Below are 15,101 nucleotides of genomic sequence, written 5' to 3' on the forward strand. Positions count from 1 at the left end.
AGTAAAGCAATAAAGCAATAAAAACAAATAATTTGATTTACTACTCATTGACAGCTGTCAAGTTTGCACTTTTCATTCACGCGAAAAAAGAAGATCGATATCGTAGAGCATTCATAAAACATATATTTTGAAATTTTAGCTGTTTTTGTTTCAATAAATGGCTATCAGCGATCGCTGAATCATTTTATGTAGCCTACTGTGTGAAATAATTTAACAGCGGTGGCAACAAATAAACGGACAAAATATTTACAAGCAGAAAATTTGTAATCAAAATGCTGCAAACCATTGCTTCAATGTTGTAAGCGAAAACCCTCAAGAGCACAGGACAATGTTCCTCAGGATAAGGGGCATTTTGGAAAGCTTTGAACACGGCTTGAAATATAAAATTAAATTTAACTTCATTTATACATTGTGACAAAAAAGAAACCGAAAATTATAAATATAACGTAAAATATTTTATTATTCATCAATATTTAGTAGCCTTCAAAGTAATCCTCATCAGATGTGTACGCGTATGCCAACGATTTTGCAGTCCTCGAAACACTTTTTATAAGCTTTTTTTCGATGGCGTTCAGTTCTTTCGGTTCCCCGAAGCGGCAATTTCAGTTTGGGAAACAAGAAAATATCACACAGAGCCAAATCTGGTGAATACGGTCTTTGATTGATGATACTCATTATGTTTTGGCTTTAAATTCGGTCACAGTCGTGGCTCGATGACATGGTGCATTACCATTGTGTAAAATCCATGAATTGTTCTTTCACAATTTCGCCGTACGGATGTTCTCACGAAAACGCCTCAATGGTGCCAAACAGAACTCCTTTTTACCGTCTATCTCTTCCGAAAAAAATCATGATTTATCAAACCACGATTATCCAAACAAATAAAAAGGATCCTCTTGGTTTTTGAGCTTCTTGGCATGGTATTTTTGGTTTCGTCTCCTTTTTTCCCTTCATTCCGATGATTGTTGACTTGTTTGCAGTTATAATGCTCTCCGTGAATGTGGGATCAAAATGCGCACGAACGTGCATGCCCAAAGGGACCTGTTTACCGTGCTCGATTGAAAAAAATTATCGGGACGAGTCGAGCAAGAACGTGTTTCATATCGAGCTCTCTTGCCGTCTCTCTAACACTTGCCTGACGATATCCATCACTTTTCTAATATTTTCATCAGTTGATCGATTTGGGACAAATTTTTAATTCGATAGTTTTATCCATTGTAAAAGTCACAACGCACTACTCAGGTGTACCGACTCAAAGCAGCTGCTGTCAAGAAACTGGTAGAAATATCGCTTTCATATTTGATATAGTAATAAAGGGCTAATTTAGCTAAATACATTTATGTTTTTGAAATATCATTTTTAATTAGAATTTCCGGTTAGAATTTTGTTACAATGCAATTCCCCAGCAGAGTCAGCAATTCGAGGAACCATGGTTTAGTTTCGCAACAGGTTTACTCTAGTGAATGGTGAGCATTTTCAGATACACCACACGCTGTGGACCAAATGTGGAATGGAGAGTATCGAAGAAGACCGAAATGAGTCCATCCACTTTATGGAAGATTTTTCAGAAGGATCTTGGTTTTCAAACTTACAAAATCAGAAACGAATTTTCAAAAAAAAAAAAATTTTTTTTTTGGTTGAATGGGTACGTTAGTAAACAAATTGTGGCATTTGGAGCAATGACTATCCACAGCCATTGTAAACGGTAAAGAGCCATGATTAATAACGATTCTTCAAAACATAAGGAATATGGATAATTTTGAAGATTTCTAAACTCACTTACCTTATTATTTTATTATTTGTATAATGCTTAATAAAATGTTTACTTTTCCATTGAAGTGTGAACCCACTGTTTACAGTAAGCAATAGAATTTGCAATTTGTGTGGGTTTAACCTCCAAATTTACCAACTAATGTATAGTTATTTATACATATATCATATTGATAATACAAAGCATGTTGAGCTCATGACCTTGCTGGACAAATGATTTTATTTGTTTAAGTCAGATCTCAATAATAGATATTTTATGCGAAAACTATTGAATAGACTATAAAACATGAATCATTTGTTGTCATATTTAAATATGAATGAGATTATGAGAATAGGAAACTAATTTTGACAGCTATTGATTGAAAGTTGTCAAATAATGATACCGATACCGATACCTACATTCAAACTATTTGGAGATGGAAGAAACATAAATGGTTGGAGTAGTTCAATATTATTCAATAAAAGTTTGAAAGTTCAGGTTTTTAATTATTAACAAAGAAAACAATAAATATATCGACCATTATATATCATTTTATGAATTAAAATAATAAGATCCACGTAAATCTTGTGTAACGTATGTGAGACTGCTATTGTGGGTTGTCCTAAATTGGCAGTTCTTTGTTCAATAAATATATGTATGTATATGTATGCAAATTTATACACATTTATTATAAATATATTTATTAATATGTTTAATTCTTTATTTTCTCTAACTGTAAATGATAATCGCATTCATTATTTCCAAAAATAATTACTCTAAGCTGCTTTTTACTTGTTAAATTGCATAGACAACTTCATCAGCATTAGTTGAATGATTGATGACCAGACTTTAATGGGTTTTGCCGCAGATCAATGACATAAAACGTAAAATGGATTCTTCAATCGGTAGATAAGTAATATTTAAATGATTAGAGGCAAGTGCAACTAAAACTGAAAAAAAAACATCTACGTAACCGATCGTGAGTTCATTATGTTTTTTTTTGTGCAATGTATTTTTGAAGATTGAAAAAAAGTATTCACTTGAAATGACGAAAAAATGCTCAAAAATAATATAAAAAATGTATAAGAAAGCAAGAATAAACATCAAATTTTGCCAGAAATGCACCTCATCGCTGAGAATGATTTTTCGATCAAAATCCGAATATTTTTCAAGTTGCTGCTCAGCCCAATTCACCAACAAGCGATGATTCTGGTGGTCAAACGACTTCTGTTCTTTAGTCTATTTGGTCTTGTAAGGATGTATAGTTTCGCAAGATGTGCCACCACGACGTCACAGAGATGCCCAACGCTTGATTACGACGTGTGAGAGACTGATTTGAGTCACTACGGTCACTTCTTGCCTTACTGGTATGGGAACGTTTTGTGCTGTGCCTGTGTATAAAAATTTTTCCACTAGAAGCACAATTGTTGATCTGTCAGGTCGATTATGACGTCTATAAATTGGCCGTAGCGCTCTTAAAGTTGAGGCCACTGACTCCGAATTTCGGTAGTAAACTTTAATAATTTCGACTCGTTGTTGGATCTTATATTTTTTTATGATGAAATGGCAAACTTTACTAAAGAGAAATGTCAAAAGAGAAGGAAAAAGTATGGCATCGTTTGCTGTCGCTATCGGTCTACCTTTTGTAACGCTCCAATGGTAAAACCTTGTTTATACATTAGAGCGAGTAAATTTTTTCTATAAAATCACATGCGGTTCTACGAATCTCTTTGACTCTGAGTTTAAAAACGGTTTCGAGACAACGATTTCTAAGATTAAGTTTTTAAAGGATCTTAAAAATTTGGCCCTCGGTTTTTAAAATATCCGAAGGAAATTTAATTCATTATTATGATATTCCATTGATCACACAACTGTAACATATGGATGTCATTGAACCGATTATTAATTTTTTTAAAACTTATCGCTGCCCGGAAACCGATTTTAGATCCATATTCTCTTAGGCCAAGTTGATCAGCATGATTCGGAAAGTTCCCTCAAACGTGATTTTTGAATTCTTTTTGTTCCATATAAATCGACCCGCTCTAATGTAGTTATGTATACTTTATATAGTCTTCGACATTTGTTACTGGGTGTGCTAAACTTCGTGTCAAACTTAATACATTCAGATCAGGGTATATTAATCAAACTTCCATTATTACTATATTGAATAACTCGTACCCGCGACAGATTTCAGAGAATAATCAGCTGACAAGCTGAATTTAATTTCAAATATGAAGGTGATGTATTCAAAAAAGGAAGTTATATAAACCATCGCATAAGAAATTCGCAATCGCCGCTTTGTAAGCTATTATATTCACAGTTTTGTTAATGAAATCACTTAATTCAACTCAAAAACAATGTGCACACACGCTTTTGTGATTATCAACAACAATTGTTGCCATTCAATAGTTATAACAAGCCTTTCAATCATCGAAGCATTAAGATCACCTAAAGGTTAATTGATTTGCAACTCAAAACATTTTTGACTATAGCGGCTTGATCTTTGACTATGCAGGGAATTAAGACAAAGAAAATCGGAAAAAAATAAAACGATAATGGCTTGTGGTTACATGACCTATACCAATATATGTATGTATGTATGAATGTTTAATTGAAAGGGGTATTTTCTAATGAAGATTTGACATACTTTTGAGTAAAATAGACTCCAACCAAAAAAAATTTCTAAAGAAAGCGCAAATAAGCATATGGAAAACAATACTACTCACTGTCAGGATCAATTTGATATATATGCACATATAAAATATGCACTGTATAAAAAGATCTCAATTAATGTTAGGAGTTACAAACAACCATTATGGTGAATAAATTTAGTATAGTCTGTAGGGACATGTGGCGAGAATATAAAAAGATTTGTCAAAAAATCAACATATCAATAAATTATGACAGAGCTTTATGGAAAATTTTCCAATAAAAATATTATTTACATATCTTCAAAGAAACCTGGTATATACTATAGAATATTAGTTGTCTTATACGTCAGTCATATTTACTGACTTCTTTACAACTATGTCTGTACTCCGCGCCCGGTCATTCATTATGTGGCGGATCTGAAGAAATGGTTTAACAGTTTCGTTGAACAGCGACTGTATCGCGGCCACAAAACGATGTGCTCATCAAATCGGCTAATTAATGTGCAAATAAACTAATCAATGGGAAACCGAAGTAATGTAAGCACACATACATACATACAAATGGTTTGTTATTACATCCATATGTATGTATGCTTTTGGGAAAAGAAATTTGCGTAATCGTTTGTTGGCGAAATTTGTATAATGATATGTTTTTCTTCAAATCGTAATGAACTGTGAATATGCAAGTGAAAAGAAATGAGGGAAATACTAATAAAGGGTGTTTTTTCCGCACAAGTAAGGCATTTTATATTATAGCCATGTGTTTAGCTTTACTATAAAGTTAAAGGTAGGTTAGCTAGGTTAGATGGCTTATCAAAGATCACACCTGGACTATTATATCGAGTCCTTTGTCAGGCCATAGAAAAGAAAATCTTTTATCTTCGAAATTATAAATTATCAGAGGGCTTTGTAGTCAGATCGGTGGCATGTCTAAAGGTATGCGCTCTAAAGTGTTTCAACCCTGATTTTCCAAACCCGGGATAGTCAAGAAGGAAGTGTTGAGCTGTCTCCACCTTGTCTTCTTAAATACAGCTTTGGCGTTTGATAAGATTTCCAGCCTCACTGGTGAACAACAAAAGGGTAATGGCCCGTTAAAAGCTCCAAAACTAGGAAGAGGCTAGCTTTACTGAGGGCAAAGTGTACCGTTGATGGCCCAGCGCTTACCAAGCTTTCACGAGGTCCGCACAAGAGCGCACAAGAGGATACGGGATCACTGATCCGCTCTCATTCTGCCGATAGCGGTTCAAGGGTGTCTTTTTTTCCTGAGTCTTACACTTTCCTGAGATTCCTCTGTGTCGTGGCAAACATACCTTATCGCAAAGGTCCTAGATGCTATTGATAGCGATGTTAGGCATTGTTAATGAGTTCAAGGCTAGTATCGCAGCTCTGCTATCTGAGTGGATGGTAACTTCTCTGGATGAGGAGTAGTAAATCTACTCTCATCTTAATGGCTGCAAACTCGGCCTGGAAGACATTGCGATAGTCAGGAAGTTGATAGAGAGCTCCTGAAAGTAAGCCCCTTCACCAACCTTTCCCCCAAGCTTTGACCCATCCGTGAAGAAGCTCACTGTCCTTCTCCAATGACTTCTTCCCACACACAACTCCCCCGCCGGTATAATGGGTAGAGAAAGAGCCGCCAGAGTTCGGTTTGGCGACTCTATGATCCAAGTGACTTCATAAATAAGTGAGGAATTCCGAGTGTTCAGACACATATTCTTTTAGAAACCCAGACTCTCTACGTATGATGGCAACTTTTGCAGTCATACACTTTCCGACAATGTCCACGGCCAATATGTGCAATAATGGTGTTAAGTGCCATGGTTGGAGTGGACCTTAGTGTACGACACATGCTGATGCGCGCCGCCCGTTAAACGTTCTCAAGTTTTTTTTTTGCAAGTGTGGCCTCCACCACATTAAGACTTCATAGAACGAAATGGGCTTGACTATAGTGTCGTACAGCCAAAGCTTCCTTTCTAAGATGATCTCAAAATTCATCTGGTAGCAGACAGATGTCGGGATCTTCTATCTTTTGGTGAATAAAACCATCTCGGTTTTATTTGTGTTGATGGTCAGACCGTTTACGACTGCCCAATTTGTTACGAAGCTGATATACCCCTGCGTCAATTCGTAAACGCTACTCAGGAACTTTCTTTTGACCATAAGCGTTACATTGTCTGCATAGGCAATCAAGATCTTCAAATTTTTCAAGCAAGTCGTTAACGACCTTGAAGAAAAATCTACCTGTTATATAATTATGAATGTATTAATAATGGTATATAAAAATTTATCTTGAAATAAAATAATTATAAGCAAAATAAAACGAAATTTTGTACCAAAAAATTTTGTTTTTATTCCAAAAATTTTTTCAGCAGTTAGTTTGCATTTTTAATTTTGCATTCTTTTGCCATTTTATTATTTTTATTGCCGCCTTTTGTTAGCTTCTCGATGATGTTCTTTTATAATATATGTATAAACATTTAACAATGCCGTTCTTTGTGCAATAATCTTTGCTGTTTTTTTCACCAATGTTTGTTTGTTTGTGTATTTCTTTGTTTCTTGGTGATTTGCATGCTACAGGCAGCTGGATTTCCGGTTTTCTTCTAGCCTTTTCTCCAGAACTAGTTCGTGGTCTGTAGGTGAATCAATGATACCGTGTTTAATGGCGCAGAGGCACCAAAAATATCTATTCAAAAACTTGCTTCTTTTCGCAATAAAAATAAATAAATAAAACAAAGAGTCTTCGCCCAGTCTTCGCACCCCGCTGAAATTTTGTTTTGATCATTTGCATACCATTCTGGAGAACTATTGGGTTATCTACAAATCACGCACGGAGTTCAAAATTTATGCATAACGTTTGTTTACCTCGATATTATTCTTAAATTAAAGCAATTTTTTTTAGACATTGTTGTAGTCCGATTTTTGTTCCAGAAAGAAAGGGAAAAGAAAAACATTTTTCAAGTATTTTTTCGGTGTTTTAATTTAGACATATGTTATTAAATACTTTTTTCGCGTTTGCTTTCATGTGAAAAAAAAAATACTTCACAATTCCAGATTTCAAAATTTTATTTTTGCAATTAATTGGCAGCAACCACAACATAAAGCCCAATTTATCAATTAACGCTTTGTTAAAACACATTTTGAAGATTTTTAATGTCAACAACGTTTCAATTATTGAGTTATATACAAACCCATTTGAAATCAAAATTTTATGGAATTTTAGAAATAATAATTTTATTTATAGTACTAGTTTGGTTTGATTAAGATAAATGACCGCTCTATAAGCGATATTTATGTGCAAGGTGAACGAGCTTCTTAATTGGATGAACATCTTTTTCGAGATAATTAAAATTATTTTTCAGTAAGTTGCTCTCCAATTGATGGTTCAGTACAGAATAAAAAAGTCTTACCAGTTAAAACAGTGCAAAAGAATGGATGCAAATTTTGGACGATTAACATTGCCATACTATGTTATGCCAAGTGCAATGGTAGTATCAGTATCATATCAACAGATTAATAGCAAAACTAGAAATTCATTGTTTGACCCTGTCAACACGCATTTTTTAGAGTGTGCAGACGCTATAGATCTCCAACTTGTAAGAGGTAGACTTCCCTACAATATCATAACGCTGAACAAAATATTTTAATCAATCAACAATTTAAATCTCTTCTATGGACGATATTTTCCAGCCATGATGCAGAGTGCTGGTTTCTTACTTGATCTCAATATAAGAAAGAAGTTTAACCTAAGACCTTCTAATGCGACAACATATGGAAAGCACAGCACGCCTATGGTGTAGATTCGCGGAGGCTACGGTTCACTCGCTTATTCTAAATATACAAGGAGCACTAGAAAATATAGAATAATCTCTGGTTGTTCTTCTTTACATAAGCGGAGCATTGAATAATGTCTCCAATAACGCAAACAGTTTTCTCAGGGGAGAGCCACTACTGCTATATTCACTTATAGCTTATGATACTTTGGAAAAATTTGAATGAAAACACCCAATAGCCTATGCAGAAGACATAGTGATGGCGAAATTCCTAAACAAAACCAGTAATCTTCTTATTTTTTTCTACGAAAAACTGTCGAAGAAAGCGCCAAATTCGAACATTTTTGATCTCTTTTTTTGCGACATTTCAACAATTTATTTAACTATTATACACCCAATTAATAAACATAAAAAAAGTCATTATGTATCAAAAATCAGTGATATTTCGGAGCGTTACACTGAGATGACCCCTTAAGTATATATTCATAAGTAACGACGATCCATGCAGTCCAGAAAAGTTGGCAGGAGTTAGACCGTGGCGTTGATGTCCTGTAAGAATCAAACTAAACAGAATCTCCATCTGGTATTACTAAGGGCCAGTAGGACTACACGTGACATGACAGCACCCAATAGAATCCAACCTAACCTCTAAAATTTAAAGCTCAGCTTCATGTGTTACTACACTATCTCTTTATGAATATGTGTGGCCGCCAAACCTGTTGCAGTTCTTAGAATTTTTTTCGTAACTTAACCAATGAAAAATAACAAAATTGAAAAGAATCTGAACATATTCCGACTAACTACCATTCAATTTTTAATCCGGTAGAATATTTGGTAATAATAAATGTTCAAAAACATCTCTTCTAAGTGCCAATATTCTTCTACGCATGAATACTAAAAACGTCTCATTGTAGTCTCAATTATATCTCTATTAACAGCTTCACGTTAGCACTATATATTAATATGTCCGGCCTCAATTATGTTTCGTATTTCACATTTATTTAGTTTAAAAAAAATTGACAGTGTCAAAATTAATTATTTTTTAATTTAAGTGATAACGGGTGATCTACTTGGACCACGCTGTCATATTATTTTTGTTGTTATATTGTCTTATGGTCAATAAAATCGGGCTACTGAGTGTATTATATGCAACACCATCATCCGTCTTGAGACCCAGCAATTATTATTGGATAATAGTCGACCGAATAGACCACGTCCAGCACGCAGTGAAGAAAACATAGCAAATGTAGTTGACAGTGTACGCGAAGACCTTGGAGAGTCGATTCGGCGCCGTTCAAAGCAGCGCGGACTGAGGTATGGGCCGACTTGGCGCATTTTACGTCGAGATCTTAAATTGGAAATCTTATGCTAGAACTGAAGCCAAAACTGAAAAGTTCTTAGAAGATCCAACGTTTTCGAGTCAAATTTAGTTCAGCGATTAGGCCCATATCTTGTAAAACTTGAAGATTAGTTTAGTTTTAGCTGTTACAATCAGCTCTTAGGCTGTAAAATATCTACATATATATTTTGGGAGTAAAAATATATAGTTTTGTTACAGAGCACCCTGTAAAAGATTATTCTAAGAATTACCAAGTAATATTGTTATAGTTGTTGTTTTATGCACAAAAACTAATTACAATTTTTTAGTGCGTTAGAATTCGAAGCAGCAAACCGGAAAGCTTTTGAAGCGACTTAAAGTGATTGCGCTGACACATAATGACATTTTAAGTGGCTAATGAAAAGTGCGTCGCAAAGCGATTATGCAATGTGGTTCGCCGAAAGAACCGCAGAAGTTTGACACTCAGTGTTTCGACAACTGGCCGTAAGGCTGACTATTGATAAATGCGGCCATAAAGCTTTGAGAAAATTAACTGAAATTGGCAATAATTCTCTGCGTGAAGGAAAACATAAATCTGGTTGCAGAATAAGCTTAGAAATAGTTGAGTGATTTTTAAGCACATAAATTAGATAATAAAAAGTAAAACAAAAAAATAATTAATAAAAATAATTCACATTAAAGTATGTACATACGTATATTATGTTCTCTTATTGTTATACATAATACTAAAGATCGCTTGGACCGCACTGCTTGGTGACCTCTAAAGTGCGTTTCAATTGTTTCGTCACAGCGTGAAGTGATTTATATTCCAAATATTTTTTAAAACTTTTTTTGTTGTTTTGTTTTTGTTCAAATAGCATTATTTTATTTATTTTAATTTTTTTATTTCTATGAAATAGTTTGCTTGCCTGCAGATACTTGCACTTAATCAAGCTCTGTCAGTTGTCGTCATCTCTTACATATCTACATACATAACAGAGCGGCTCAAGTGTCAGAATGACACGCTTATCTGTTCGGTTGCTCTTCAGCTGCGAACTAAAAGCTGACAAATTACCTGTTTTTCTAATGTTTGTGCACGTTCAGCAAGCTTTCAGGGCATTGTGGTTTTTTCTTTTTTTTTTTTTTGGTTAGACAGAATTTTGTATTTGCTGGTGTTGTGTATTTTTGGGTTTACTTTTCAACTGAGGTTTCATTGGTGCTGTTAGTGATCTTAACTGTATTAGCTTCGGTTGTTAGAGGGAATTCTTAACATTTCTTTATTTTGCATTTACAGCAGTTGTTGTTGTATTTTTAATGTTGTTGTATATTATGAGCTTACATTTTGTTGTCCATTTGTTGTTTTTGTAAACATCTTTTAGTCTCGTATTGTTGTTGTATTATATTCATAATGTTATTGTTGTTGTTGTTGTGTTGTAGGATGTTGTATACTTCTTTGGTTTTTGTTTTTAGTAACAAATTTGTCGTTATATATTTTATGTTTTATTTTTTTGCCGTTCAATTGTTGTATTGTGTTTCTCATATTGTTGCTGTGGTATTTTTTGAGTTGTATATTTCAATGGTTTTTAATTTTGCAGTCAAATTTTTCTTGCTATTGCATTTTGTTATCTCGTGTTGTAGTTTTTGTTGTATTTTGTTCCTCATGTTATTGCTGTATTTTTTGATGTTGTTGTATAGTTCTTTGAGTTTTAGTTACATATTTGATGTTGCTGTAATTTTTGTAGTTAAATTGTTGTTGCTGTATATTTATAAGTTTTTTTTACATATTTGTTGGTGCTGAGATTTTTTTAAATTTTGTTGTTGTTGTTTTTCATATTTTTCATATTTTTGTTGCTGCTGTTGTACTTTGTTTTCTCATAATTTTGCTTTTGTTGTAATCACATTTGAGCATTCAACAAACAAACTCACACCCAGTCTTGGCAGTGCATTAATCAACCAAGCAATAATAACAACAACAACTATTTATTAACGTAGTGGTAGGCAGTACAGCGGTAGGCTTGGCTTAGTGCGGCTGATTTGAAAATTGTTTGTGTGTATGCGTGAACGTGTCATTGAAGAGCTCTACGCAATTCGTTTCTCAAGCGTCTCATAGACACACACATAAGCTTAACTCGAGCAAGTTAGCTTGTTAGTTGGTTGCTGTTATTGTTTTTATTGCACATAAGTTGTAGTTTATTTGATGCGATTAAATTTATTATATTAATTTTTTTAGCTCATCGTTATAGAGGTTAGACAACACGTGCGTTTTGTTTCTTCGAATTTTGTGTGAAACAAAGACAGTAAAGACACCTAGTATTAGTTGAGCAAATCTGTTTGGCATTTCTGGAAATAATTCACTTTAGTTACTTAAACTAAAAAAGTAAATTATTTTGACTGTTATAACTGCTTATAAAAACTTGATTGTTTGAACTACAAGGGAGATTAGTTGATAACGAGAATAAGAACCGCTCAACCAAACTGAACTGAATTCCCGCCATATTGGGCTCCGGACGATTTTTCCTTCTGACGGCCCAGTGATAGTAAAGCTCCGATTTAAGAGTTTGGCTACGTAAGACCAGCTGTCTGTAAATTCCAGCAAAACCTTCCAGTCTTACAACAACGACTTGGCCACCGACTGCATCGGCTATCCGCGATTCTATCACGACCTTTTTGACTTAACGTTGTCGTAAGTGTTCTCCGTTTATTCACCAAAAAGTACCCTCTGCAGAAATGGATACATTTTGCTGCCATTCAACTGTTGTGACATCCATCAAACTTCTTTTTATATTCAATCTCGTTTACTATAAATGGTAACAAAAGGTATTTTTGTGCAATATTATGCTCTGGGACAATTAGAATGACAACGATTATGTTTTCCATTACTTTGTCGATATTTTAGACAATTGATCTTTCAAATAAGGGTAGTGTGACATCAAAATTACCGGAACAGAATCGGCGAAATATTATCGAAGGAGATTACTTTTACTTTTATTTACTTTCAAACATCAAGAAATTGCAAAATTGTTGTAGAATTTTTGTAGTTAGTATGAATTTTGCTTCTAAAGGAATATTGCGTGACAAGATCTCACTTATACTACGACGGATATAGATTACAAAATCATTTATTGAAAAAATAGTAAATTTTTTTACTAGATCAAATCCATCGATCGACCACAACGCGCGTGGGATATCGAGAGTTAAAGAGGTAAGCGAGACGTGAGTATGAAAAGCTAGACAAGCTGGCCGACAAGGGTAATTCTCGAAAGATGTGACGATTAACAGAAGCTTTCAAGATCGGAGCATACTCTTGTAGAACTCCGGAGAGGATCTAATGACTTACGCGCAGAGCATACTGAAATTATGGAGGAAACACTTCTCCAGTCTGCTGAATGGCAGTGAAAGCTTAATATCAGGGTGTTGAACCTGATTCCCCAATCCCTGGCGATGAAGCAGACGTTCCATTACAAGACCACGAAGAAGCTGTTACCCGTCTTAAGAACAACAAAGAAAAGGGAAGGCTTCACAATATGCGCCATTAACAAACTAATTGGACCCTGTCAGCGTGACTTTATGGCTGGAAAATCTACAACTGACCAGATAATATGCTCCCAAGATCCGTGGGAAGAGGATCGACACACACCACCTCTTCGTTGATTTTAAAGCTGCTTTTGGCAGCAGGAAAAGTAGCTGGCTTTATGCCGCTATATCTTAATTTCATATCCCCGTAAAAATAATACGGCTTGGTAAACTGGCGTTGAGCAATATCGAAAGCTCCATCAGGTTCGGGAAGGACCTTTCCGAGCTGATCGATATCAAACAAGGTTTCGACATGACAACTAACTGTCGTGCGACTTCTTCAATCTACTGCAGCACAAAATAATTGGATTTACCGATATGAATTGAGGAAGTACATTCGTTTACAAAAGTGTACAACTGATGACATCGATATCATTTGCCGGAAAAGTCGTTGATAATTGCGTCCATCTTGGAATCAGTATTTACAGCAACCTCAGCCACGAAATCCAACGCAAACTCTTGCCAACAGGTGCTACTTCTGACTAAGTAGTCAATTGAGAAGTAAAGTTCTCTCTCGACGAACAAAAATAAAACTCTATAAGTCACTCATTATTCTTGTCCTGCTATATGGTACAGAGGCATGGATGATGACAACATCTGATGTGTTGGCGTTACGAGTTTTCGAGGGAAAGGTTTTGCAGAAAATTACTGTTCCTTTGCGATTTGGCAACCGGCAAAAGAACCAGTCAAGGAATTCGGCATATTCTTTATGAGACTTATGCCAATTATTCGTTCGATCCACAACCATTTAAGTTATAATGAATCAAAGCCATTTATTATTCACAAACCAAGTATTCAAGATTTAATGATCTCAATTGTAATTTAATTAATTTCATCAGATTTCAATGAGACGTAACTGTTAATTTCATAAACGTTTTTATCAGCAATTTATTATGTTAAATCTTATTGGATGAAAAGTTGCACCATTACTCACTCGGCACTATGTGCTCTCCCACATATGTGAGTGTGTATGCGTTTACATTCAAATTTCCTACACACAGTCTCATGGCTATCCCGCATCGTCTTTCATATGCCTTATTAATGAGATAACTTAATTTAATGCCTTTGATTTTCAAAATATTTTTCGCATTTAAAACACGTCGAAAGCAAAACCGTTAGTGTGTTGAAAACGTAATGACACTACAAGCAATAATGGCGACTGTCGGAGAATATTGGTGACAATTTGTCTTCGCTTGCGAATAAATTAATTGTGCTTTAAATGTAAAAAAACGTAAAATGTGCTAAATGGGTGGGAAAACGAGTCGTGAATTTCAATACAGTTCGTTCACATTACTTCGGTACAAACGGTACTGGCAAACGTTGCATTGCATAATCTACTGACTTTTTGAGTTTACTTGCATTAACATTGGTAATTTGATAAGGGGTTATCTGACAGCGTGACGCCACAGTTACTTGGCGTTTGTTAAATGTGAGGGGATGTAGCTCAGTGGTAGAGCGTTCGCTTTGCATGTGAAAGGCCCCGGGTTCAATCCCCGGCATCTCCAGTCGAATTAATTTTTGTTTCAGAGTTTTATTAATAGTTGTCTGAACTTTCCGATTTGCAAACTTGAGCTTAAAACAGTAAAATGATATTCTTTCAAATATTATAGAAAAGTCTTTAAAAGTTATAAAATTATCTTCTTCTATTTAGTAGAGGGCGCTGCGGATGAAGTGTTTTTTAAAATCCTGTATATGTAGTAACCGAAGAAGAGAACGAGTTGGAGAACAAGTTTTGAAAAATTTCTCATACCCGGATCCACTGTCATTTCGGCACCAAAGTGTAGGACTAAAACTTCCCTACCATAAGAGCAATAAAGAAGTCTAAAAACAGTATAAAGTTTATTTTCATTTAAATAGAGAATTCGAAGTTATCTACAGAGGGTTGATCTTAATTCCAAAATTTAATATTACAATATATTTTGAACTTAGATGCAACGAGAGTGGATGAGCCATCTAATTCTGACTGTGTTTACGTGCTAGTCGTTCCCTCTTTCCACAATCACACTTCTATTCATACATAATGCCGTACTTTTCTACAT

General features: G+C 34.8%; 1 non-coding gene across 1 annotated transcript; it reads left to right on the forward strand.

Moving 5' to 3' along the window:
* Window positions 1–14,495: 14,495 nt before the first annotated feature.
* Trnaa-ugc lies at window positions 14,496–14,567 on the forward strand. Its single transcript has one exon. It is a non-coding gene; the product is annotated as a tRNA-Ala (tRNA).
* Window positions 14,568–15,101: the final 534 nt, after the last annotated feature.

This window comes from Bactrocera latifrons, unplaced genomic scaffold (genome assembly GCF_001853355.1).
Source record: "Bactrocera latifrons isolate USDA-ARS-PBARC rearing strain unplaced genomic scaffold, ASM185335v1 scaffold_54, whole genome shotgun sequence".
Lineage (NCBI taxonomy): Eukaryota > Metazoa > Arthropoda > Insecta > Diptera > Tephritidae > Bactrocera > Bactrocera latifrons.